This window comes from Triticum aestivum, chromosome 7B, assembly GCF_018294505.1.
Source record: "Triticum aestivum cultivar Chinese Spring chromosome 7B, IWGSC CS RefSeq v2.1, whole genome shotgun sequence".
Lineage (NCBI taxonomy): Eukaryota > Viridiplantae > Streptophyta > Magnoliopsida > Poales > Poaceae > Triticum > Triticum aestivum.
Genome location: NC_057813.1, coordinates 137,250,333 through 137,276,625, shown reverse-complemented (window position 1 = coordinate 137,276,625; position 26,293 = coordinate 137,250,333).

The window sequence follows — 26,293 nt, the reverse complement described above, 5'->3', positions numbered from 1 at the left end:
TCTTTAGGGGTGGCTTGATATCGTGCACACATGCACACACTTAGCATAATATCGGGACGTGAAGCACATAGATATAATAATGAACCAATCATAGAGCGATAAACCTTTTGATCAACCGGTTCACCATCTTTGGTCAAATCAAGATGTCCACTAGTAGGCATGGGTGTAGTCATACCTTTGCATTCGTGCATATTGAACTTATTGAATAAGTCCTTGGTGTACTTTATTTGAGAGACAAAGGTACCTTCCTTAGTTTGCTTGATTTGCAAACCGAGAAAGAATTTGAGTTCACTCATCATAGACATCTCAAACTTCTCTGACATTAGCTTTCCAAACTTCTCACTAAAGTGAGGGTTAGTTGAACCAAATATAATATCATCAACATAGATTTGGCACACAAATAGTTCTCCATTAACCCTTTTAGTAAAAAGAGTAGAATCAATTTTTCCAATTTCAAAGCCTTTTTCAATAAGGAACTTGGTCAAGCATTTATACCACGCTCTAGGAGCTTGTTTAAGACCATAAAGAGCTTTGTGAAGTTTGTAAACATGATTAGGTTTCTTAGGATTGACAAAGCCGGGAGGTTGCTTAACATAAACTTCCTCCTCTATTTCACCATTTAGAAAAGCACTTTTAATGTCCATTTGGTACAAGGTGATATCATGGTGATTAGCATAGGCAAGTAAGATGCGAATGGACTCAAGTCTAGCAACGGGGGCGTATGTCTCACCATAGTCCATACCTTTGACTTGAGTGTAGCCTTGGGCGATGAGTCGTGCTTCGTTGCGAACTACTTGTCCATCTTCATCTTGCTTGTTACGAAACACCCATTTGGTACCGATGATGTTGTGGTTGTTGTCGGGCTTCTCAACCAATGTCCAAACTTGATTTCTCTCAAAGTTGTGTAGCTCTTCATGCATGGCGTTTATCCAATCAGGATCTTCCAATGCTTCTTCAACCTTCATAGGTTCAATGCTAGAGATGAATGAATAGTGTTCACAAAAGTTAGCTAAACGAGTTTTAGAGCGAGTGATTCTCCCGGTTTGGATATCATTGTAGATTTGCTCGACGGGGTGGTCTTTAGCAACTCTTGCTCGAACTCGTGAAAGCTTTTGCTTGGGTATTGGTGGAACATCTTCTTCTTCTTGGCCTTCTTCATTGTTGACGTTGTCGTTCACTTGTCATGGTGAAGAAGGAGGTTGTTGATGTTCATCTTGGTGTACTTCCTCATTTTCTTCGTCTTGGTGTGTCCCACTTGTGGATGCTTCCGTATCAACTCTTGGTTCACCTTGTCGTGAGGTAGAAGCTTCCACTCGGATGGACGAGGTACTCTCCTTCACCTCCGTTGGACGAATTTTGCCAATAGACAAGTCTTGGATTACTTCCGAAGGGTCTTTGTCTCCTACATCAATTGGCAATTGCTCTACTTGCGAGCCATTAGATTCATCAAACTTCACATCTACCGTCTCTTCAACCTTTGGGGTGAAATTATTGTAGACACGGTAAGTGTGAGAGTTTGAGCAATAACCAAGTAGGAAACCTTCATGAGACTTAGGAGCAAATTTAGAACGATGATGCTTATCAAGAATGTAGCACTTTGAGCCAAATACTCGAAAGTATCCAACTTGGGGTTTGTTACCGGTGAGGAGCTCGTATGCCGTCTTGCCAAGTAGCTTGTGAAGATACAAGCGATTTGTTGTGTGACAAGCTGTCTCAACCGCTTCTGCCCAAAAGTGCTTCAGCGTCTTGTACTCATCAAGCATCGTTCTCGCCATTTCGATGAGCGTCCAGTTCTTCCTCTCAACAACTCCATTTTGTTGAGGTGTGTACGTAGACGAGAACTCATGTGAAATCCCTTCTTCGTCAAGAAAGGTGTCCACATTTGCGTTCTTGAACTCCATTCCGTTGTCACTGCGAACCTTCTTGATCTTCACTTCAAATTGATTTTGGGCCTTCCTAACGAAGTTTTTGAAGATCTTTTGGACCTGGGATTTATCATCGAGAAAGAACACCCACGTAAATCTTGAAAAATCATCAACTATAACTAGACCAAAAGAATTTCCACCGAGACTTTTGTAAGCGTTGGGACCAAAAAGATCCATGTGAAGTAGCTCGAGTGGCCTCCTTGTGGTCATGATGTTCTTCACGGGATGCCTTCCTCCAACCTGTTTACCTGCTTGACAAGCGCTGCAAAGTCTATCCTTATCAAATATGACATCGTTAACACCAAGGATATCATTTCCTTTAATAAGCTTGTCAAGGTTTCGCATGCCCACATGAACTAATCGTCTATGCCATAACCAACCTTTAGAGGATTTAGCAATGAAGAAAGTTCTAGGTTGAGCCTTTCTAGTGAAATCAACAATGTAAAGATCACCTCTACAAATGCCGGTAAAGACCATTTTATGATTATTTCTATGAAACAATTTGCAATCTACTTTAGTAAATAGGACATTAAACCCGAAATCGGCAAGTCTAGATACTGAAAGTAAATTGTATCCAAGAGATTCAACGAGCATGACATTTTGTATGGAGCTATCATGTTATATGGCCACCTTACCGAGGCCAACCACCTTACCCTTTGAGTTGTCACTGAAAGTGACATACTTTCAAGGGTCGTCATTTTCAGCAAGCTCACGAAATTGTTGGGGAACGTAGTAATTTCAAAAAAATTCCTACGCGCACGCAAGATCATGGTGATGGTATAGCAACGATAGGGGAGAGTGATGTCCATGTACCCTCGTAGACCGCAAACGGAAGCGTTAACACGAGACTATATGATTCACGCTCGACCTTTCGGTCTCCGTGTTCCGAGGCCATATCTGCATATGCTAGGCTCGTCAAGTTTAACCTGAGTATTCTGCATGTGCAAATACTGGCTTGCACTCGTTGTAGATGGACGTAGAGCTCATCACACCCGATCATCACGTGGTGTCTGGGCACGACGAACTTTGGCAACGGTGCATACTCAGGGAGAACACTTCTTGATAATTTTAGTGAGAGATCATCTTAAAATGCTACCGTCAATCAAAGCAAGATAAGATGCATAAAGGATTAACATCACATGCAATCAATATAAGTGATATGATATGGCCATCATCATCTTGTGCTTGTGATCTCCATCTCCGAAGCACCGTCGTGATCACCATCGTCACCGGCGCGACACCTTGATCTCCATCGTAGCATCGTTGTCGTTACGCCATCTATTGCTTCTACGACTATCGCTACCGCTTAGTGATAAAGTAAAGCAATTACAGGGCATTTGCATTTCATACAATAAAGCGACAACCATATGGCTCCTGCCAGTTGCCGATAACTTCGGTTAAAAACATGATCATCTCATACAATAAAATATAGCATCATGTCTTGACCATATCACATCACAACATGCCCTGCAAAAACAAGTTAGACGTCCTCTACTTTGTTGTTACAAATTTTACGTGGCTGTTACGGGCTTAGCAAGAACCGTTCTTACCTACGCATCAAAACCACAACGATAGTTCGTCAAGTTAGTGTTGTTTTAACCTTCGCAAGGACCGGGCGTAGCCACACTCGATTCAGCTAAAGTGAGAGAGACAGACACCCGTCAGCCACCTTTAAGCACAAGTGCTCGTAACGGTGAAACCAGTCTCGCGTAAGCGTACGCGTAATGTCGGTCCGGGCCGCTTCATCTCACAATACCGCCGAACCAAAGTATGACATGCTGGTAAGCAGTATGACTTGTATCGCCCACAACTCACTTGTGTTCTACTCATGCATATAACATCAACGCATAAAACCAGGCTCGGATGCCACTGTTGGGGAACGTAGTAATTTCAAAAAAATTCCTACGCGCACGCAAGATCATGGTGATGGTATAGCAACGATAGGGGAGAGTGATGTCCACGTACCCTCGTAGACCGCAAACGGAAGCGTTAACACAACACGGTTGATGTAGTCGTACGTCTTCACGATCTGACCGATCCAAGCACCGAATGTACGGCACCTCCAAGTTCAGCACACGTTCAGCTCGATGACGATCCCCGGGCTCCGATCCAGCAAAGCTTCGGGGATGAGTTACGTCAGCACGACGGTGTGGTGACGATGATGATGTTCTACCGGCGCAGGGCTTCGCCTAAACTCCGCGACGATATGACCGAGGTGGAATATGGTGGAGGGGGGCACCGCACACGGCTAAGGAACGATCCGTAGATCAACTTGTTGTGTTATGGGGTCCCCCTGCCCCCGTATATAAAGGAGGGAGGGGGAGGTGCGGCCGGCCCCCTTGGGGTGCGCCTGGAGGAGTCCTACTCCCACCGGGAGTAGGACTCCCCCCTCTTGCCTTGGTGGAGAAGGAAAGGGGGGAGGGGAAAGAGGAAAGGGGGGAGCCGCCCCCCCCCCTTCCTTGTCCTATTCGGACTAGGGGGGAGGGGGCGCGCGGCCTGCCCTGGCCGGCCCTCCTCTTCTCCCTCATGGCCCACTAAGGCCCATTAACCCCCGGGAGGGTTCCGGTAACCCCCCGGTGTTCCGGTAAAATCCCGATTTCACCCGGAACCTTTCCGATGTCCAAACATAGGCTTCCAATATATCAATCTTTATGTATCGACCATTTCGAGACTCCTCGTCATGTCTGTGATCACATCCGGGACTCTGAAAAAACTTTGGTACATCAAAACTTATAAACTCATAATAAAACTGTCATCGTAACATTAAGCGTGCGGACCCTACGGGTTCGAGAACTATGTAGACATGACCTAGAACTATTCTCGGTCAATAACCAATAGCGGAACCTGGATGCCCATATTGGTTCCTACATATTCTACGAAGATCTTTATCGGTCAAACCGCATAACAACATACATTGTTCCTTTTGTCATCAGTATGTTACTTGCCCGAGATTTGATCTTCGGTATCCAATACCTAGTCACAATCTCGTTACCGGCAAGTCTCTTTACTCGTTCCATAATGCATCATCCTGTAACCAACTCATTTGGTCACATTGCTTGCAAGGCTTATAATGATGTGCATTACCGAGAGGGCCCAGAGATACCTCTCCGACAATCGGAGTGACAAAACCTAATCTCGAAATACGCCAACTCAACATGTACCTTCGGAGACACCTGTAGTACTCCTTTATAATCACCCAGTTACGTTGTGATGTTTGGTAGTACCCAAAGTGTTCCTCCGGTAAACGGGAGTTGCATAATTCTCATAGTTACACGAACATGTATAAGTCATGAAGAGAGCGATAGCAATATACTAAACGATCAAGTGCTAGGCTAACGGAATGGGTCATGTCAATCACATCATTCTCCTAATGATCTGATCCCATTAATCAAATGACAACAGTTAGGAAACATAACCATCTTTGATCAATGAGCTAGTCAAGTAGAGGCATACTAGTCACTATATGTTTGTCTATGTATTCACACATGTATCATGTTTCCGGTTAATACAATTCTAGCATGAATAATAAACATTTATCATGATATGAGGAAATAAATAATAACTTTATTATTGCCTCTAGGGCATATTTCCTTCAGAAACATATCTTTATCTCCGGTCATGTGATCGGTACATCCACTATCAAGAACCCATTCCTTTCCTCCTGCCATATATCCCCGAAGATTTGCCATAAGACCAAAGTGTCTCATTGCATCATTAAGATCAAAGTCACTATCATCATCCTCGTCATAGTATCCATGTTCAACATCGTCATCTGGTGGATCAATCCCTAGAGAGGGTGATTCGTTAGAATGAGTTTCACAATGATCTTCTTTATGAATTTTAATAGCTTCGGAAATAATATCACTAATAATTCCAATATCTCCTTTGGCACGCATAAGGTTTGTAAGCTCAAATAGACAATCACCAAACATAGGATCATTGGAATTCATCTTACTCAAGGCAATAGACTTATGGAGAATTTCATCTAGATTTTTCAAGGAATAATTTGGAAAATGTTCCTCAAGAAATTTCCATATGGTGTAGGCACACTTAAGAGTAGGCAAGCAACCAATCAAGTTTCTAGGCAAGCCTCTAGTGATAAGATTAACAGTTCTAAGACTGCGAATCTTGTCAATTGACTTATCAAGGGTGGGATGCATAGGATCAACATGAGGTGCACAAGGGCTAGTAATGTACTTGTTCCAATGATATTCATTGAAAATCACAAGCATCTCATTCTTCCACTCATGAAACTACTCTCCATCAAGTATAGGCACTCTATGTCTAAGACTCCCCAAAGTAGACTCATCCATCTTCCTCCAATGGTGATTAAACCAAAGCAATGGAGACCAAAGCTCTGATACCAATTGAAAGGATCGAGAAGAGGTGTCTAGAGGGGGGTGATTAGACACTAAGTGAGAAAAGTTGCAGTTTTTAATTTCTTTAAGTTTAAGTGGAGTTTTGGCACAAGTTTAACAATCACAATACATAACAAGCAAGCATGCATAGAGTATATGAGCAGCGGGAAGTTAAGCATGCAACTTGCAAGAATGTAAAGGGATGGGACTGGAGTGTGCAAACGCAATTTGAGACACGGATGTTTTTGTCATGGTTTCGATAGGTGGTGCAATCGTACATCCACGTTGATGGAGACTTCAGCCCACGAAGGGTAACGGCGGCACGAGTCCATGGAGGGATCCACCCATGAAGGGTCCACGAAGAAGCAACCTTGTCTATCCCACCATGGCCGTCGCCCACGAAGGACTTACCTCACTAGGGTAGATCTTCACGAAGTAGGCGATCACCTTGCCCTTACAAACTCCTTGGTTCAACTCCACAATCTTGTCGGAGGCTCCCAAGTGACACCTATCCAATCTAGGAGACACCACTCTCCAAGAAGTAACAAATGGTGTGTTGTTGATGAACTCCTTGCTCTTGTGCTTCAAATGATAGTCTCCCCAACACTCAACTCTCTCTCACAGGATTTGGATTTGGTGGAAAGAATATTTGAGTGGAAAGCAACTTGGGGAAGGCTAGAGATCAAGATTCATATGGTAGGAATGGAATATCTTGGTCTCAACACATGAGTAGGTGGTTCTCTCTCAGAAAATGAATGTTGGAAGTGTAGGCACGTTCTGATGGCACTCTCCACGAATGAAGAGTGGGTGGAGGGGTATATATAGCCTCCACACAAAATCTAACCGTTACACACAACTTACCAATCTCGGTGGTACCGAATCGTGAAACTCGGTCGGACCGATTTAGCAAATAATGTGACCATTAGGATTTTTGGTGGGACCGACATGTCAACTCGGTGGGACCGATATGGTTAGGGTTAGGGCATAACGTAATCTCGGTGAGACCGATTACACAAACTCGGTGGGACCGATTTTGGTAATAAGCTAACCAGAGAGTTGGTCAGGCAAACTCGGTGGGACCGATTCGCTCATCTCGGTTAGACCAAAACGTTACGAAGAGGAATAGAGAGTTTGCATTGTAATCTCGGTAGGACCGATTACAAAAATTCGATAGGACCGATTTTGGTAATGGATACATACAGAGAGATTGCAATCCCATCTCGGTGAGACCGAGATCCCTATAGGTGAGACCGAAAAGACTAGGGTTTGTGGCAATGGCTATGACATCTGAGCTCGGTGGCGCCGGATAGAAAGAATCGATAGGGCCGAGTTAGACTTTTGGTTTGGGTCATATGTGGATATGAGAAAGTAGTTGAGGGATTTGGAGCATATCACTAAGCACTTTGAGCAAGCAAGCCATTAAGTAACACCTCATCCCCTCTTGATAGTATTGGCTTTTCCTATAGACTCAATGTGATCTTGGATCACTGAAAGTAAAATGTAGAGTCTTGTGCTTTGAGATTGAGCCAATCCTTTGTCCTTAGCATCTTGAAGGGGTTCCACATCCTCTAGTCCATGCCACTCCAATGTTGAACTTATTTGAAACATACTAGGTAAAAGTATTAGTCCATTAAGAGATATGTTGACATAAATTACCAAAATCACCCAGGGAGCACTTGTGATTTCAACCTCGTCCTTTTTTTCCATGTCAGTAGATTAAATTTTCACATCAAGTCGTGTAACCTAGGCGTCTCCCGTTCGAAAGGGTTGCATCGATAAATATGCATTCAATTGCATATATACCACCGCAGCTCTTTCGGATTGTCCAACGTTTTCCACGGACAGCCCGAGGATGTCTAGATTGGGTACGTTGTCCATGCTCTATCCCATTCCGAGACAGGATTTCGGTGCGCCTCCCCGTTGTTCTCCAGATGCACATTCTCCCGGCATTTTGCCGAGACGTGTATTTGGAGAACAGCGGGGAGGTGCTGTCGAAATTTTGTCTCGGAATGGGGTAGAGCATGGACAATGTACTCAATCTACATATTCTCGGGTGGGATTAGGACCCATCTTTACCTATTAGAGATGTAGGTGGATTAAATGTCGTTTCTCGTCAACCCTGTAAAAAATAAAATATTGATGGGAGTAATTTAAATGAATCCTTAATTTTTTTTTGTGGCTTCAATAAAGCAGAGATGGCAGATAATCAGTGGATGTATAATGGGTTTTTCCGTCTGAATCAAGTAACAACAGAGTGGGTCAAGAAATCTGATGTGTTTTTGAAAGAGATATTCCGTACTCCAATGAGGATTGTGCCAGAATGCCCGTGTGCCAAATGTAAGAGACGTGTGCGCAGAGATAAGAGTGAGATGACTAAGCACCTTCGCACGCATGGATTTATGCCCAACTTTAATATGCCGATAAACTTTGCTCAGCGGGACCGTGGTAGAGAGGAGGTGATACTACAACGCGTCACTGGTTATGAGGACGATGGGGTTAGAGACATGCTAGATGATGTCTTTGTTGCACAACCGACACCTCCATCACATTCAGTGAATGAACCGGAGGAGCCGGAGGAAACCGCAAAGGCCTTCCTGGATATCTTGGCATCGTCAAAGAAACCTCTTTATGAGGATGCCAAGCTCTCTGTGTTGGATGCCATCTCGCAACTAATGGCAGTCAAGGCCGAGTACGGCTATAGCCGAGGTTGCTTTGAAGCATTTCTGGGAGTATGGGCTAACAGCCTGCCTGAGGGCCATGAACTACCGAAAACCATGTACGCTACGAAGAAAATCATGAAGGTGCTCTCCATGGATTATGAGAAAATACATGTTTGTCCAAAGAATTGCCTTTTGTTTAGGCATGAGTATGCGAATGACAACTACTGTAGGAAGTGCGGTTCCTCTCGGTATATTGAGGTGGTCGATGAGTAGGGTCAGAAGTAGCAGCATAAAATCCCTGTGAAGGTTCTTCGGTATCTTAATTTTATAAAAATACTGCAGCGCCTTTTCATCACCGAGGAGTCTGCCAAAATGATGAAGTGGCACAAGGAAGGGAAAAGGTACAATCCAAATAAAATTGTACATCCATCAGAAGGTGAAGCATGGAAGTCATTCGATATAGGATACCCGGAGGAAGCAGCCGAGGCTGGGAATGTCAGAACTGCTATATCAGGTGATGGGTTCAATCCGTATGGTATGTCATCTAATCCATACAGCTGTTGGCCCATGTTTGTTATTCCGCTCAATCTCCCTCCCGGCGCCATAATGCAACCGAAGACCATGTTCATGTCGCTTATAATTACGAGGCCTGCATATCTGGGGAAGAATTTGAGTGTGTTTATGCAACCGTTGGCGGATGATTTGCACCATTCTTGGTACTTCCCAAGGTTGACGTACGACCGACATCTGCAGAAAAATTTCTTGATGAAAGTTTGGCTACAGTATTGCATGCATGACTTTCTCGGCTATGCCCTATTCTGCGGATGGTGTACAAGTGGGAAGATGCTTTGCCCAGTGTGCATGTAGGCCTTGCTTTTCATTTGGCTGAAGAAGGGTGGCAAGTATGTTGCCTTTGACCTGCATCGGCAGTTCCTCCCTCCATACCATCCTGATAGGAAAGACAAGAAGAACTTCACAAAAGGTCGTGTCGTCCATGAAGTAAACAAGATTCCAACGTTTTCTGGTGTGGATGTGCTTGCTCAGCTGAAAGCTCTTAAGCCTGCTGGCGAAGGGAAAGGCAAAGCCAAAGCCAAAGCCACAGGCAAAGACGAGGGCAAGGGCGAGGGCAAAGGAAAAGGCAAAGGGAAAAATGTTTTGAAGGATATGGTGAGACACACAACTGGACTCACATTACCCCCTTCATGCAGCTTCCCTATTTTAAGGACCTCAAACTTCCATACAACATCGACATGATGCACACCGAAAAGTATGTCGCAGAGTCCCTTTTTCGCACGATCCTCAACATTCCTGATAAGACAAAGGGTAATGTTAATGCTAGAGTCGATCAACAGAATATTTGTGATAGACCACGTATACACATGCAGCCTCCCACAGGCAGTTGAAAATCTTGGTTCAAGCCAGATGCTGACTTTGTACTTAAAAAGGATCATAAGATGGAGGCATTCAAGTGGCTGAAACACGTCGTGAAGTTCACTGATGGTTATGCGTCGAATATAAGTAAGGGGGTCAATCTTTGAATGGGCAAAGTGACCGGGCTCAAGAGTCGTGACTATCATCTATGGATTGAGCGGATTATGCCGGTGATGGTTCGGGGCTATGTACCCGAGCGTGTCTGGCGTGTGCTTGCAGATCTAAGCCATTTCTTCTGCATGCTTTGTGCTAAAGAAGTATGTCCTGAGATGATAAAAGAAATGCATAAGAAGGCATCGGAGTTGATATGCAAGCTAGAGAAGATCTTCCCGCCAGGCTTCTTTACTCTGATGACGCATCTCATTTTGCACCTCCCGAACGAGGTATTGTTGGGGGGGCCTGTGCAGAATCGTTGGCAGTACGGCCCTGAGAGACAGAACAAGCATCTGAGACAGAAATGTGGAAACAAAGCTCAGATTGAAGCTTCCATAGCTGAGGCACTTATCCTAGAGGAGGTGGCAGACCTCAAGACAACGTACTATCCGGACCATGTTCCCACGCTCCACAATAAGGTGTCTCGATACAATACAGAAGAACTCAAGTATAAACCCAGGCTTCCTCTATTCAGCGAGCAAGGTGGCAGGGCTGGATGCTCGACACCTTATATCATGCCACAAGATGAGTGGGAGGATGTCATGTTCTATATCTTGCACAACATCAAGGAAGTTGACGATGAGTGGATGAGGTAATACCTTTGCACCATTCTTGTAGTCAATTTGTTATGTTCACTTTGCCTCATTCTAATACCGCTTTTCTTTTTTTAGTCGATTTGTAGATGAAGAGTGGATGGGAATGTTGCCTCCTACTGGGAGGCACTTTCTCTTCTCCAAAAGGGTCACGATGGAAGGAAGAAAATTGTTGCGTGGTTCATGGAGAAAGTAAATTTTCACACTTTCCTATTACCTAGTTCACCCTACAATTCCAATTAAACTCATGCACCTATAATTTCAATTAAACTTGTAGGGAAAAGATCCGAAGGAGATAATGGATGAAGAATTGAGATGGGTTTCCATGGGTTTTAACCCTACCGTCATGACATGCAAAAAGTATGATGTGAATGGGTATCACTTCCATACAGAGCAGCACCAGAACAGTCGGCCTGATCCAAAAACTATAAATACCGGAGTCTTCACTGAAGGAGATAATAAAGTAGATTACTACGGAAGGGTAGGAAAAATATATGAGCTTACATTCAAACGTGGCCGCGAACCCCTAAGTCTCACTGTGTTCAAATGCCGATGGTTCCACCCCAAAAAGGGTTTGAGACATACGCCTTCTGTTGGTTTACTTGAAGTTAAACCGTCAACCGTCTATGCTGGAGCTGATCTCTTTATCGCCGCTACCCAGGCCACACAAGTATATTATCTGCCTTACCCATGCCAGAAAGAGTATCTAAAGGGTTGGGAGGTTGTGTTCATGGTGTCGCCACATGGTATAAGCTACCGGACCCGAACGATGATGATTACTACAACATAAACCCCATGACATACGAGGGAGTGTTCTTTCAAGAGCAACATGATGATGTGGTCTGAAACAAGGATGATGATGACTTGAGTTATGTTGACCTAGACCCAAACAACGATGACGCACGGACTGATGGTGAGGCAGTTGTGAATCAAAGAGACGTAATAATGCTTGAAAAGCTAAACGAAGACGCTAACGATGAGGAAGAGCCTCCACCTCCGTCAGACAACGAAGAAGATATGCGTGATAGTGATCATGACACCGGTCGACAAATAGATTACAATAGTGATGATTCATATGGGTTCTAGAAAATGTAAGTTCTTTTAATGAAGATTGAGGTAGATTACAATACTATGCTTAATGTGCTCTTTTGTTATTAATGTTCTTTTATGTATGCTTAATGTTCTCTTCTATTATTAATGTTCTTTTCTGTATGCTTGTTTATTTGATATCCTTACTAATTGTTTATTCTCTTCTCAATGCAGGTTTGCTAATCATGGGCAAGTCCAGCGGCGCCAGTTTCCCCAGCAAATTCAAAGGACTTACTCGGAGTGGACGAGCCCACAAGGTTCCCCCCAACTACTCGAGGATGACACCTCACAGGGAGGTCGAGGGGTCGGGGGAGGAGACCCTAGAGGAGGACGGCGTGGGGGGAGAGACCCTAGAGGAGGCGGAGGTGGGGGGAGAGGCGCCCGGGTCAAAAAACTTCGGGTTGTGTATGAAATAGGGGGTCTTCTTCGATGCCCTCCTATAATGAGCCACCTTCTGAGTCTGAGGAGGAGGAGTATGTTCCTGACGGTGAGTAGGAGGAGGGCGAGGAGGAGGGGTGCGAGGAAGAGGATGAGGAGGGTGAGGAGGAGGAGGGCGAGGAGGGTGGTGGAGTGGACGTTGACCCCGAGCTGTGGGGTGACTTTCCGTCGGGTGCTCCAAAGGGGTGGCTGCGTGGTATTGCTGGAGTACCTACACCACCTTCTATCGAGGCGCACAAGTGGCTCATTGAACCGGCGGGGATAGATTAAGTGCCTCACAATCATATTTTCAACACATGACCACATTTTCTTATTGTACACATGCCAAATCTTTGATTCTTTTGTAGGAACTGGATCCTTCACGGAAAGGGTCGTAAACCGAACAGCCTTATCACTACCCTATTGAAGGAGTATTGGCCAGGCCTATTCTGCCCGTGGCCAGACAGGGACCCGGATCTGCGAGTTTTGGCCACGAGCTAGGCCCACTACGAGGCTTCTAGCCACGCGGAGTACGGGACGACCGCTAAGGCCGTGATCACCAAATTTTGGGTAAGTTCTCTTCCTAATCACTTGTCTTCAATTTTTTTCATAGTTTATCATTAACACTCAACTCATGCCTTATTTGCTTCTGGTTTTATGCATGATTGCAGGAACTCTATAGAGTTCTTGACGAGCACAAGGCGAGAGCCGACGTGGTCTTGCTGGCGGCTGCGAAGAAGAAAGCTCATCAGTTGCAGTACGAGGTGCGCTGGGTTGCCGTCTTGCACCACTACCACACCTACCTTCAACAAAAGATGAGCAAAATTGTAGCGCAGAAGCAATGGCTTACCTTGAATAGGGAACAGTTCATGAGGGTAACTATTACTGACTTCTCGTTCCAACATATAAGCAGTCAACTTAGTTGTTTCGTGCTTACATGTCATGCTTCCATTTTTTTAGGTTATTCCTCCTTGGTGCTATGGAAAGGTTGAGGGATGGGTGAGTTTGGTGGATAGGTGGCTCGGTGAGGATGTAGAGTTTGCTACCAAGAGCGGCAAGGACCGGGCTAACCGTGGAAAGGACGGGACACACGGCCAAGGAAACAGGAACCACTGGGGCTTCAAGGCCATGAAGGTATATGCATATGCATGATGCATTTTTGTTCTTCTTTCTACCATTATGTTCTTATGTATGGCTAACTTCTGTTTGACGTTGCAGGAGGACAAGTTGAAGAGGCCGCTCTTAGACATCGAGTCGTGGAAGATGGCCCGTGAGCGGATTGATCGCAAGGCCGGCGAGAGCGAATACTACAGCAAGACCGAGGAGCACCTGCAGTCTTACACTCAGCACTTTGAGAGGTTGCATCCACCTAGTCCGGATGTTCTTGGCACCGCCCAGTCTCAGATCAACGACACGGCGGTGGTGGCCATCCAGGGGAAGCCCCATGGCTGCTACCCGTGTTTTGATGGCTTGATCACTCCTTCGTTCTCGTACACACGGCTTAGGGCTACCAACCCGAGCCCGTTAGAGAGTACGGGGCATTCGCAGACTCCCTTAGCCCGCCAGCATGTTGTAAGTATTTCCCCCTTATCTTCTTTCTCTCTAACTTTCTCAGTTTATTTTCAACATTGCTCACTTAGAAACAACCTAAATTTTGTAGGCATACAAGGCCTTTGTCGAGCATAGGAATCTCGAGGTGCGGGAGTACTTGCAACGAGTGAAGGCAAACGATGATTACAACCGTCAGATGATGACGGTTAGTTTTGCCTCTTAAAACCAAGCTAAATTTTTGCACTTTCATTCCTTCTGACCTTCTAGTTTGCTTGTTTAACTAACATCCAAGCTATGTTAGCGTCTTGGAGTAACCACACGGATCCACCATAAATGGGACCCCCACCACCACCTGCGGGAGAACCCCCACACGTGCCCACGTTCGATGAATGGGTGGCACTAGGCAGTGATAGTCCGGTTAGTACATTTGCCTAACTAACTAGTTCTCGTTCATTCAACACTATCATATTATATTTACCGTTAGAATCTTCTCTCAAACATGTAGGGGACCGGTGGCTCGACTCCTGCTTCGTCAACCCTAGTCACTTCGATCTGGCAGAGTGGTGCTGGTTTTGGCGGTGGCGGTTTTGGCGGAGGTGGTCTTGGCAGTGGTGGTCTTGGCGGTGGTGGTTTTGGCGGCGGTGGTCTTGCCTGATGTCGAGGATGATACCCATGCATGTGGCCGTCGTGCCATACTTTTCATGCTCCTACTTGTTAGATTCTTTAGACGATGATGATGTTTTATGTCTTGCACTACTTATGTTCATGAAGTTTCGCCGATGATGATCTTTAGATGATGAACTTGAGTATATTTAGATGATGATGATGATCTTGAGTATCTTTAGATGATGAACTGTCATATTTTTGCATAATCCCATATTTTCTGGTTTGAAATGCTGTCAAAATGAATTGAAATAGGAAAAACAGAGAAAATAAAAAAACACAGTTTGCCGTCGGCATAGATATGCCCAGGACTGCCCAGTGCCTGCCACGTGGCAGGGATATGCCGACGGCTTGGCCGTCGGCATATCCCTGCTGCCAGGAGCTCCCGGAGGCTACCACGTGGCAGAGATATGCCGACGTCTTGGCCATCGGCATGTCCCTGCCATGTGGCAGCCCGTGGTTTGTCAGCGTGTTTGACGGCGCCGTCCGCTGCCATCAGGTGAAAATCGCTGCCGATGGCGATGATATGCGATGTCATCGGCATAGGCGCCTATGCCGATGGCTTTCCTATGTCGAGGTCTGACGCATCTACGTTGACATGATCTATGCCGACGGGGATATGTCGACGGCTGCCATCGGCATAGACCTAAGCCAATGGCAAATGGCCTATGCCGACGGCCTGCGGCTGTCGGCTTAGAGGGCGAGTCCAGTAGTGAGACATTGTTAACATCGGCAAGCAGATTCAGCCCATAGAAAAATTGTTGGCCACTGTCCTCACTAATGCACGATTCACGTCATCTCTTCAAGTTACAATGGAGTCAAGTGGCCTAAAACTTGTAGTCACTAGCCATGCTAAGAATGCATCACCAAGACTAGTGCAACCCATAGTACTCACAAAAGCAGCTGAGACTAGAGCGTTGTACATACAAAAAGAAGGCCAGGAAACTATGATCATCATTCATCATTCATCAGGGTACACTACCAGCACCCAAAATTCTCATTGCACAATCTAAGTAAGACATGAGACTACTACCCTTATGCTTCGGTAAACCCCCCTAAACACATAAACTACTGAAACTACTCCTTATCTCTTCATAAAGAATGGCATGATGGTCTTATTTATAAAAGATGTCACACGATAACTCCCACCGTGTATCTATGAATACACACACCCAACCAGCCGTACGCGCGTCGGGCACGCTGCATATGTGTGTGTTACGCTGGGGCACGTGGTCGAATCAGACGTGTGTCATGTCACATGGCCGAAGGGCGATGGGCAGTCTAACCCATCATGTCACCCGTGACGTGTCGTGTGGACGACGGTTTGGGCGTTGTGAGACGTCTCGCCGGTTCTCGAGGCCATCATTGATGCCGGGTCTCGCTGTCTCGGCCGCCTTTACTCCGGTCACCGGCCTCACCCTGGCCGGGCCTGGCTATAAATAGCCCCAGTACGTCGCGTTGGCGACGCACAAGCCCTCCCCCACCATCCCCGGACGAAATCACTGTTTTGACCTTATGCACGTTTATCGTCACAAACTGAACCCGACGTAAAAGTATTTCATGATTTGACCCTTTTAGAAACACCAGGGCCCGCGGCGTTTCCAGCCAACATCGAAACACCGAGCCAGCTAGCGTTCCTGGCCAACACAGAAACGTCGTGGTAGCTAGCGTTTCTGCCCTGGCCCACAGTCAGTCCGAACCCGCTGTTTTCGCTGACGTGGCACACGTGAAACGCCAATGTCCTTGGCGTTTCTGGGCTAGATGAAGTATTGCACGGCGGGCCGCGGGGGTAACCGAGTCCACTCGCAGTCCCAGCCCCTGTCGGGCAGTTCTTGACGAACTGGCGGCCGCCCCTTCCCTCTTCTCCCCCAAATCCCCCCCAGATCTGCTATATTGATCATCAAAACGAGTAGATCGAAGCATCCCCGAGTTGCTTGAGGTATTCTCTTCCCAATCCTCCATTTATTTTCAGTCAAGATTGGCTATTTTAGATGCATTTTTTCAAACATGGTGGAACCCTAAGATGAGTTATTAGTGATTTGTTTGATGAATATTTTGGGGATATACTGTTGAAGTATTCTTAGTTAACTTGTATAGTATTGGATTTAGAGAGAGCCCATTTTTAGGATTAGGTTGAACCTATTATTTGTTAATAATTAGTTGTGATAGATTCTTTAGGATAAAATAGGTTGAAAAGAATTAGTGTTGGTAATGTGGTTCTTTATTTATATCTTTGGGATAATTTGTAGTAGTTCTCACACAATTTTGTATATGATGTGGTCATAATTTTAAGCATATATCATAACAAATCCATGTACCTTATTTTTTAGGATGTTTGAGCCGGATAAATATCCCGGCCTTGATGATTATTACGAGGAGAAGCATCGTGCTGTGCTTGTGGAAAGAGGGGAGGTAATTATGTATCTACATTATCATATTGTGAGTATATTGTGAGTAGTTTAGAGAAGTATATAAATTGTGCGTGTGATTTTTGTAGGTTCCTCCAGTACTTCGGTTGAGAGGCCACAACCCACGTGAGTCACTGAGGTATGACCGTCGCTACGAGCCTTATTTTAGAAGAATGGATCTTCTCTAGTTTGTGCTCAACTTTAAAGGCACACCACCATGGCTGAACTCGACGGCCATTACCGCCCTTACGGACCGTTGGAGGCCGGAGACGCACTCTTTTCACCTTGCTCTTGGTGAGATGACTGTCACTTTGGAGGATATTGCGATGATCTCCGATCTTCCGATCGAGGGCAGGGCTCTTACCGGGAAGGTAAAGTCCGAGGGGTGGCGACAAAGGGTTGCAGGTTTGGTTGGTGTTGAACCTCCCCCGTGGATTCATGAAACAAAGAAGGATCCTAGGCCATCTGGTGTTTTGTTCTCGTGGCTACAAGAACATTTTTACGAGTGCCCAGAGAATGCTAGTCCGGCTGTTGTGGAAAGGTATGCTAGGGCTTACTTATGGAATCTTTTGACCCAAGTGGTGTTTCTTGATGGCACGGGAGACACAGCCTCGTGGATGTTCTTGGACCCTCTTCGTAACTGGGATGTTAAGTGGAGTTGGGGGTCGGCGGCACTAGCCTTCTTGTACCGTCAGGTAATGCTAATTTGATGAATTTTCATTATATGAAAGAATTTTTTGCATGTGATTGTTTAATGTGTATACAAATGTGTAGTTGGACGGAGCATGTATGAGGAGTAAGCCGAAATCTTGTCTTGGTGGTTTTGTTTGGGCCCTACAGATTTGGATGTGGGAGCGTATCCCTGTGCGCCGTAACTTGACCATTGCTCCGGAAGAACCCTGGGAGTGGCCTTTTGACGGGGATGAGGAGCGGTATCCCACTATCGCATACATGTGGGCTAATGTCCAAGTGTCTAGTATCGCAGCCATGGGGCGGTACAAGGCATACATAAGCGAGCTCGACATGCTTACTTACAACCAGGTAAATATCAAATGCCTTGCTATCAATTCAGATATTTTGTTGTTGTGCATGAGCTAGTGACATGTTGTGATGTAGGTTAATTGGAGGCCGTACATGGTACTTAGGCAGTTCCCTTTGAGCAATATGTGCTTTCGTGACCAACATCTTTGGCGTGTGCGTTGCCCCATGATATGCTTTTTTGCGGTGGAGTGGCATCTTCCACATCGTGTTTCGAAGCAATTTGGAGTACAACAACGCACCCCGCCGGAGTATGTTGAGACAAGTGTGGTGCTACATAGGTGAGAGTTTTTGTACCATATGTTGATCAATGTGTAACCACTGAAAAATGAAATTGATACCGATACTTCTCATGCTTTGTAGGACGAGCCGGCAACACAACAAGAATGTCATTAATTGGGAGGATCACCATCTTATGTGGGTGGACATGTGGAATGCTCAGAGGAATGCCCGAGTTGAAGATGATCACACACCTGACAACGACAAGGGGGCATATTTAAGGCATTTGGAGTGGCTTCGCAAAGAGTACAGAGTTATCCTTAAGGGTGCTTGGACTCGTGCCGATTGCTTGGAATTAATGCCAAGTGAGGCTGCTGATGGTGCATTCAACAACTCTATTAGGGAGACCATTGGAGCGCACCTAGATTATGGCCCTCTGCATGACCGAGTGGTATGCATTTTTGTCTCTTTTTTGAACATGTGTCATTTCTTCATGAGTGGTGTCTCACTTAAGTTTTATTCAGGGCACGGAGCTATGGAGATGTATTAATGATAGTAATGTGGTGCTTGGCCGCGCACCTGGTAGAGAAACAGACGGTCTCGTTAGGAGTACTCTACAGGTTAGAGGCCTTTTTAATATGAACATTTATTTTATATCATGTGAACTTTTTTTGCATATTTACATGTCAATGCCTTTGCCTCTGCAGAAGGTTGTGAATCGTTGCCGAACACTAGCCGCTTTACTCTCTTGCCATGGAGGTTCATCAACGGATGTGCGTGCACGTGCTCAATATAGAATGGATGTTCTTTCTTCTGCTCGTCCATCTTCGAGCCAAGCATGTCCTGGTGCTTCTTCCGCTCGTCCTTCTTCCAGCCGAGCACGGTTTGATGAACAGGAAGATGAAGATGAGGATATAGACTTCGATGCGGATCCGGACTATTTGGAGCTTGGGGCTTCGCAGATGGAAGATGCTCCACAGCCAACTCAACCTACTCAGCCTTCTCAAGAAGCACGCCGAGTTAGCTCAAGGAACATCCGACGTCCTGGATGGCAGAACACTCCTGAGGGCTACGTCAACAAGGGGAAGATGCCTGCGAAAAGAGGCAAGAAGTGAAGTGATGACTGATGCGAGCTTGTTAGTTCTATATCTGGTGAACTAGAAATGTAGTTACCTTTTCAGATGGAGCGAACTCGTTAGTTCTATATTTGATGGACTTGTTATTTCTATGTCACCAAGACTTGTTAATTATTATGTAAGCTGGATCATGTTAAGTTCGTTGCTCTAATGTCTCATTGATATACTGTTGCTGTACTTGGCATTTATATTGTGAAAACTATTGGATCATTGATAATCTGTTGCTGTACTTGGCATGGTTTGGTCTGGTAGGCATAGAAGTTCAGAAACGCCATAGATGTTGGCGTTTAGATGTGGCATGGAAACGCCAGCCGTACCTGGCGTTTCTTCTGTGAACTGCAACGTTTTCTGTACGTGTCCCAGGCAGCTTCTGTCTTAAAGGAACGCCAAACCTCGTGAAGCGTTTCTGTGTAGATCAGAAATGCCAGGACCTTTGGCATTGCAAGCATACAGCCAACGTTTCATGGACGAACCCCAGGCAGCTTCTATCTTAAAGGAACGCCAAGCCAAATACAGCGTTTCTATGTAGGTCTGCAACGCCAGCGCCCTTGGCATTGCCAAAGCGTAGTAAAACGCCAACTGGTTTGGCGTTTCTGTCAGAACAGGAAGTCAAAAACAAACTCCAAAGCAATTTGGTGGTACACATAGTTCATCACATAAAGTAATACACATAGAGGAGTCTAGAGCAATTGCGACATCACATAGTTCACCACATAAAAGAGTACACATAGAGGATTCTAGCGCAATTGTGACATCACATAGTTCACCACATAAAGAGTACACATAGAGGAGTCCGAAGCAATTTAGAGTACACATAGCTCACCACATAAAGGAGTCTAGGCAACAACAAGGTTCAAGATGAAATGCACACGAAGGTCCAAAGCATGGCACAGTTCACATCATAGCTCTATTGTGTAGAGCAAGGCCCCTTTCCCTTCTTCTTCTTCCTCTCTTCTTCTTCCTCCTCCTCCCTTTTCCTTATGAGATGAGCCTCCTTAACCACCCTCTCCATGAATATCTTGTTCTTCCTCTCCTCTTTTTCAGCTGCGAATGCCCAAAGCTTCATGGTTCTTTCTTCAAAATCCCTTTGACGCTTCTTTTGTGCCTCCTCACATTTCCTCACCAACGCTTTCTGCCTAGCGCGACACTCATATAATGCTCTCAACAATTCCTGATTCTCAGCTTCAAGCTCCTCTTCCTTCTTCTTCTTTAGTGCGGCTTCATCCTCCTCTCTCAGCTTCTTCGCAGCCTTCTCCCACCACCCCGCCATCTCACCTTCGCCATCCTCAAGCCCCTTCATTGTTGCCTTGTTGGGTTGAGAAGCCGCCATATCTATGAAAAATTACAAGACATCAGTTAGTAAGGACAAAAACAACATGAAAATAATATTGGGAAACATGAAAATAATTATGAAGTGTAGCCACGTACGGAAATGGTCCATCTAGGTATCCAAACATTCCTCTAGCATTACCACGGCCTCTACCCATGAAACCTCCTCTACCACCACCAGAACATCTACCCCTACCACGAGCACCATCACCAGTAACTCGTCCTCGACCACGACCACCCCTGGAACATCGGCCACCACCAGAACCTCTACCCATACCACGAGCACCATCACCGGTAACTCGTCCTCGACCACCACCAAGGCCACCACCGGAACCTCGGCCACCGCCAAGGCCATCACCGGAACCTCGACCACCACCAAGGCCACTACCGGAACCTCGGCCACCACCAAGGCCATCACCGGAACCTCGGCCATCACCGGAACCTCGGCCACCGCCGAGGCCATCACCGGAACCTCGGCCACCACTTGAAGAAGCATTGTGCCCTTTTGAAGTTTTGTTTGTTTTGCAAGTCCTTTTGTTGTGTGCCGTTTCATTGCACCCACCGCATTGGTTCCTATCACGTGGCTCCATGAAATGTCCACTACCAAACTCTCTGGTGCTCATGAGGTCATCCATATCATTCCTGTATCGCTTTGTTCTCCTTCTACCCTTGGGTTGTACCATCATCTCCGGATCGGGCCTAATGTTAGGACCGTGATACTCTGGCCACTGCGATGCATCCAGAAAAGGGTGAAATCTAGACGCCCATGTTAACTTATGAGTTTGCAAGTTGAATTCATGCAACCTTACAACTACTCCATCGGAGATATCCACATTCCTGATGCGGGCCGCCGACATCATGTGTGAGCATGGCCAGTGGTACTTACTAGGCTGCTCACAAGTGCAATGTCTTGTCCTAAGAGCCACCTTAAATGAGCGACCACCATATGATTGTCCATCTCTTGTTGTCCCACCTGGCTCATCCACTTGGTATTTCATTTCTACATTATCGAAACAAGTGACTCGCTGGATGGCTGACTTGTCTCTCTGAAACTCCAGCCACTCGGCAACCTTCTTCGGATAAATTTCATTGGGAGGCTTCTCACTATCAGCAATCAACTTGTCAATTTCATCGGAGTGCTTCAAAAAATACTCATTTAGCTTGTAAAAGGTATATTCCGCTATTGCCGTCATCGGCAACTGACGGGCACCCTTCAAGACAAAGTTGAAGCACTCAACAAGATTGCTTGTCATGTCACCATATCTCATGCCTCCTTCGTCACATGCCCGTGACCACTTGTGTCTCTCATCAATATTCCTTTCTAAGAAATCTTTCCCACCTTTGTTTGCCTTCTCATAGATTTTGTTCAAACGTGTCGTGAATGACTTAACGGAGAAGGCTACACATGCGGAGTTAAGATCCTTGCAAAGATCCTTGTTTTTGCAAGCTCTGTAAAAGTTTGCAACGAAGTGCCTCATACACCATCGATGGTGAAGCCTCGCATGCCCTGGAATATGAATATCCACGGCCTTCAATATGCCTTGGTGCCAATCGGATATGATGCATACCTCCCTATTCGGAGGAATGACCGTGCTCCTAACAAGTCTCATGAACCATTCCCAGTTGTCTTGGTTCTCCACGGAGACCAAAGCAAATGCCACAGGCAACACCTGATCGTTAGCGTCATGTCCCATTGCTATCATGAGTGTGCCCTTGTATTTCCCTATCAAGAATGTCCCATCTATAGACAGAACCGGTCGACAATGCTCAAAAGCTGCAATGCATGGGCCAAACGTCCAAAAGGCACGACGGAACACTCCTTCAATGTCTTGGACATAGTGGTACGTTCCTGGGTTTTTATAAGACATCGCTCCTAGCAACCTGGGTAACATGTTGTAAGCCTATTCCCATCCACCCTACAACATTCTGAGAGCGACTTGCTTGGCCTTCCATGTCTTCCCATACTTGACCTTATATCCGAACTTATCTTCAATCCAACTCATCAACAACTTCACTTTAATGGTTGGATCCTCGGCTATATGTTTCTGGTATTTATAACCAATGAATTCCGAGGTTAGTTGAAGGTGTGTCACCCGTGCTTCTACGGCCGGCGGTGTGCATTGGTGAGTGGCTTTGCAACTAGTTATCTTCCACCAACCATCTTTCGTGAGTCTTCCATTGACTTTCCATTTGCATCTTTCTACCTCACATCTCACGGTGTATCGCTTGTTGCAGTCCGAGTGAACAACTATGAAAGGCCTGTGGTGTTTGACAGCATACTCACACAACCACATCCTGAACTCTAGCATGTCTCGAACATCAAACCTTTCCTCAAGTACGACATCGAAATCGCGTCGGGTGTACTACTTGGGAACTATCTAGCCTCAATTGTCTTGCTCATGCCACCGTCAACTATAGCCTTATCTGCAAGGCTAACATCACAAAACAAGGGAACATTGTGATCCCTACCGGTGACTTTTGTGTACCACTCTGCTTCTTTCTCAGTCAAGCCATCTTCGTCCAACTCATTCACCGGGCCTTCATCATCCGAGTCATCCACACAAGCACGCTGATAGATAATGTCAGGATCCATGTCCTGATGCCTTACTTCGGCCTCTACGTCACCAACAATGTTGTGATGCCTCTCATACTCTTCGTCGGAGTCATCACCATCATCTTTCATCGGTGCACTACCTCCGAACTCATATAGGGGATACGCATTGGCTTCAGCTTCAACTTTATGCTCAACAATAGGCGGCACGCTACTAACCGGGCTCACATCATCTACTAAGGTTTGGTTCAAGTCAACATTAAAGAGAGGAGCCTTCACCACCTTACTTGCAAATACTTCTAGTGACTTGACTGCCGAGGATGCAACAACCTCCTTATATGCAACCCAATGCAAATTGGACTTGATAGGCATTGTCTTCATTCGACACTTGTGTGCCGACCCAACATCATATCTTCCTACTAATTCAATTTGGTCACTTGCATCCACCCACTTTAATCTTATCCGTGTTTCTTCCACAACCTCTTCATAACTAGGTGTCTCAAGAAATATCAATACTTCCTCATACTTGTCAACAATATCCACATTCATGAATGCCTCTTTGTCAACATAATGAATATTCACAATCTTGTCCATCTAAAAAAGGGGGAACATAAGTATAAAAATGTACAATGCTAAATATACCACATTGCTAACAAAACCACTAACTCTAACCCTAAATCTTAACATTAGGCATAACCCTAACCCTAAATCTTAACATTAGTCATAAATCAAACAATAAGGCATGCTCAACAACATCACAATGCAACACCATTGGAACAACAATACTACAAACATCACATTATACATCCATGTTCATAACTAGGGTCAGGACCAACAAGAACAAATCAATTCAAATGGGAAAATCCAACCAATAAAAATTTGTGAGATGAAGGAGGTTACCTCAACGAACGAAAATGACACCAGATCCACGGACCAACCCAATCGATTTGCAAGGATTTGAGAGGGGCTAAGTGAGGGAAACAAAGGGGGAAAAGTGCAAGAGCTCGGGATAGGCCAATGGGGGAGAAGAGAATGAGTGGTGAGTGGTGGGTGCAAGCCCCACGACCACCTAAAATATCTGCACCAGAAACGCCATTGGTGTCGGCGTTTCTAGAAACGCTAGCTAGCTCGGCGTTTCAAACCCGCCACGTCAGCTTGCAACGCCAACTTGGCCTGGCAGTGGGCCAGGTAAGAAACGCTAGCTGGCTCGGCGTTTCGATGTTGGCTGGAAACGCCGCGGGCCCTGGCGTTTCTAAAAGGGTCAAATCATGAAATACTTTTACGTCGGGTTCAGTTTGTGACGATAAACATGCGCAAGGTCAAAACAGTGATTTATAAACTGTTTTGACCTTGCGCATGTTTATCGTCACAAACTGAACCCGACGTAAAAGTATTTCACGATTTGACCCTTTTAGAAACGCCAGGGCCCGCGGCGTTTCCAGCCAACATCGAAACGCCGAGCCAGCTAGCGTTCCTGGCCAACACAGAAACGCCGTGGTAGCTAGCATTTCTGCCCTAGCCCACAGTCAGTCTGAACCCGCTGTTTTCGCTGACGTGGCACACGTGAAACGCCAATGTCCTTGGCGTTTCTGGGCTAGATGAAGTAATGCGCGGCGGGCCGCGGGGGTAACCGAGTCCACTCATAGTCCCAGCCCCTGTCGGGCAGTTCTTGACGAACTGGCGGCCGCCCCTTCCCTCTTCTCCCCCAAATCCCCCCCAGATCTGCTATATTGATCATCAAAACGAGTAGATCGAAGCACCCCCGAGTTGCTTGAGGTATTCTCTTCCCAATCCTCCATTTATTTTCAGTCAAGATTGGCTATTTTAGATGCATTTTTTCAAACATGGTGGAACCCTAAGATGAGTTATTAGTGATTTGTTTGATGAATATTTTGGGGATATACTGTTGAAGTATTCTTAGTTAACTTGTATAGTATTGGATTTAGAGAGAGCCCATTTTTTAGGATTAGGTTGAACCTATTATTTGTTAATAATTAGTTGTGATAGATTCTTTAGGATAAAATAGGTTGAAAAGAATTGGTGTTGGTAATGTGGTTCTTTATTTATATCTTTGGGATAATTTGTAGTAGTTCTCACACAATTTTGTATATGATGTGGTCATAATTTTAAGCATATATCATAACAAATCCATGTACCTTATTTTTTAGGATGTTTGAGCTGGATAAATATCCCGGCCTTGATGATTATTACGAGGAGAAGCATCGTGCTGTGCTTGTGGAAAGAGGGGAGGTAATTATGTATCTACATTATCATATTGTGAGTAGTTTAGAGAAGTATATAAATTGTGCGTGTGATTTTTGTAGGTTCCTCCAGTACTTCGGTTGAGAGGCCACAACCCATGTGAGTCACTGAGGTATGACCGTCGCTACGAGCCTTATTTTAGAAGAATGGATCTTCTCCAGTTTGTGCTCAACTTTAAAGGCACACCACCATGGCTGAACTCGACGGCCATTACCGCCCTTATGGACCGTTGGAGGCCGGAGACGCACTCTTTTCACCTTGCTCTTGGTGAGATGACCATCACTTTGGAGGATATTGCGATGATCTCCGGTCTTCCGATCGAGGGCAGGGCTCTTACCGGGAAGGTAAAGTCCGAGGGGTGGCGACAAAGGGTTGCAGGTTTGGTTGGTGTTGAATCTCCCCCGTGGATTCATGAAACAAAGAAGGATCCTAGGCCATCTGGTGTTTTGTTCTCGTGGCTACAAGAACATTTTTACGAGTCCCAGAGAATGCTAGTCCGGCTGTTGTGGA